At 48.8% G+C, this 3004-nt stretch overlaps 1 protein-coding gene across 2 annotated transcripts in view; it reads right to left on the reverse strand.

Moving 5' to 3' along the window:
- Klhdc4 (kelch domain containing 4) overlaps window positions 1-3004 on the reverse strand; it is a 25614-nt gene that overhangs the window by 13356 nt on the left and 9254 nt on the right. The window lies entirely within an intron of this gene.

Consider the following 3004-nt stretch of genomic DNA (forward strand, 5'->3'; position numbering starts at 1 on the left):
AAAAAAAAAAAAAAAAAAAAAAGAACCAACAAACTTTCCCAACTGCAAATAAGTGGGAATTCCACTTTATTCTATCAGACAAAGTTCTTTTTTTTTTTTAAAGAATCAGATTAAGATATTTCATGTCAGAGAAAAGTGTTCATAAGAATGGAAGACAGTGTTACAAAACACATTACATAAGATTCTAATCCGGGGTTTTGAGCAGTTTTATTATTGTCTGTCTTCTACATTCCCCAAGCTTTCCACAGTGAACACATATCACTCTGGTAAGCGAAAGAGGGAAGACAGAGAGGAGCGTGGGGAAGGGGAGGCAGGAAAGAACGCCTGTCACTGTAAAAGGCTGCCGGCTGCCAAAGGCAGACCAGAGCCCAGACGGAACCTCTCCTCCTCCAGAGGAGTCAGTGCCCGGCCTCTGGGCAGCACTCTCACTGCTCCCAAGCGGAATGTGGGAAAGTTGCTACAGGCGGTTACACAGGATTTTATGTGAAAAGCCCACAAAGTGGGGGCTGGCTCAGAGGAGAGATGTCTTACAAGTTAAAAGCAGTTGTTGCTCTTCTAGAAGATCAGAGTTCAGTTTCTGGCACCCACACTGGGTGGCTCACAACTACCTGTGATTCCAGCACCTGAGGATCCAATGCCCTCATCTGGCTTCCACAGGCACCTGACTCCACCCCCCCCCCAACACAAAATGAAATAAAACTTTAAAAGAAAAATTCCACAAACAGCAAGTTCCTAACAAATGCATCCCCCCAGAATCTCAACACTGAAAGGATCCTGCCCCCAGGCCGCCCTTCCCAAGTGTTCAGATGCAGCATTTGAAGCACAGCATGGAGTACCTGCGGGGGTCTTCCCTAGGTCAGTCCAGAGTGAAGACAATTCCCAAATGCTTGACTATACCCATCACATCACCAGGATCCCTACCCAGGATGGCCAGTATTTCTACCGGAAATCAGTACCTTCCAGACACCATTTTCTAGGGACTCACCCTCAGGCACCCTTTTGGGTGGTTGCATGTGGCTCACCCTCTACTTTATCGGGAAGGGTAGCTTTAGAGCCAAGTCCGCTTCACCCTTACTTACAGCCCTATACAGAAAATCTCATTAGACTGGGGGATACACAATTTGTCAACCAATTTATTTGCCTTTTCCTAGCTTTGTATTACTTGTAATTTAATAAGTATGTTCTAGGGTCAAAATTCATGATTAAAAACAGCAAACATCGGTTTCCAGGCTCAAAAGAGTCAATCTAGGGCACATTATCACACAACATGCAAGCTCCCTTAGACCAAGAGGACTATCTGGACCATAATACAGAGAGACCCTGAACGTGCACATGGGAAAAGGCCACATCCCAGGGTGAGCAGACAGCATAACCACATTTCACACAGACACAAGGACAAGAAAGAAAGTGACTGCTAGGGCCAAAGGGCAGCTCCCGCTGACGTGGAGAAGGCGCTCACTGCACAGCTGAAGCAGCACATTCACATACACCTGTTTCTACCACAGCAGCCACAGAAGAGGCTGGACATTCCCTGGTGCCACCTAGTGACAGAAGGCAAGGCCACTAGCAAGCTGGCTATCTGTGACCCCAGAACCCTAGAGACTTAGGCCAGGTTCCCAACAGCTTCCTGAACAGGAACCCCACCAGGTCATCCTCTGGCTGAGTCAGATGACACGGACACAACTCACTTGTGGCAGCAGCAGTGAAGTAAGCACCACTGTTCTGTAACTAAAAATAAAGGGGGGGGCTATAAAGAGGGTCCACGTTCCCTCTAGAAAAATAAAGCCACCCTCCCAACAGCCCATTTATATTCAAGTTTCCAATAGGCTTTCAATTGCAGTCAATCCTAAATATGGAGATGCCCCACTCATCCAGAAGCCTATGTATAGCACAAAGACACGCACGCAATGGTGTGGGCGCCAGGCTCTTAGCTCTTCTGGGCTGCGCACAGAATGGCATTCCCATAGGGCATGCTGCCAGCCAGCATCACCAACTCCACCACCCAGCCACTGTGATAGATGCATAGAAAATGTCCCTGCCATCAGACATCAGTGCAGGCTTAGAGAGTGAACAACCAAGCATCCAACACTAGTGCTCTGAGTTCTGTTCATGTTTATACTGACAACACTACACAGTACCCACTACCCAAGCCATAGCAAGCTTAGCAAACTGAATTCTACTGGAATTCTGAGTTCAAGGTCACAGGGCCCAGCACAGAACAGAAACACTCCCTGCTCCCATGATAGTCCCAGGATGACCTATGACGCTATATGCAGCATGTCCTCTCTTTCTCAGAGCCTTCACCACTTGTGCAGACACCTTGCCTTACTTAGCTGTCAGTCCCAAGAAAACCAGTTAGGTCAGAAGCCAACTGCTAACATGCCAGATCACCCTCGTAGCTTTCCGTAAGTCAGCCACACTTTACAGACGGCCCTCGCTCCTTCCGAGTACTCACTGGTGTCACGTCCACCCTCGACCAGCAAGGAAAACGCAACATTCGGAGCTCTTCTTGCAGCAGTTTTCAGGACTTTATTCACAGCAATCCATCTCCTTCTCTTTCTCTCTCTCCCAGGGCAAACCTCTCCCAGCCCTTAAGTAGGCATGGGCCGCCAACCCTGGATTGCCAGGTGGGCACTGCCCATAGGGCCACGCATATGCAAGCAGCTGATGATCATTGTGTGATAATAGCATAAGTCAGGCCTTAGCCATCTCAGGAGTTGATTATACATCTCCATCAGGTGTGACTCCATGCAGCTCGCTACACACTGGCATAGCACAGGTGCACAGCTGACTCATAATTCTGGTTTACTGCTTTATTAGCAGAGAGGGAAGGACCCTCATACTGTGGCACGCATATCCCTGGCAATAGAGCTAGGGAGCACCCAAAGAAGATGAAGTCTGAGCCGGGTGGTGGTGGCACATGCCTTTAATCCCAGCACTCGGGAGGCAGAGGCAGGCGGATCTCTGGGAGTTCGAGGCCAGCCTGGTCTACAAGAGCTAGTTC

This window comes from Microtus ochrogaster, chromosome 4 (assembly GCF_000317375.1).
Source record: "Microtus ochrogaster isolate Prairie Vole_2 chromosome 4, MicOch1.0, whole genome shotgun sequence".
In the NCBI taxonomy this organism is placed as follows: domain Eukaryota; kingdom Metazoa; phylum Chordata; class Mammalia; order Rodentia; family Cricetidae; genus Microtus; species Microtus ochrogaster.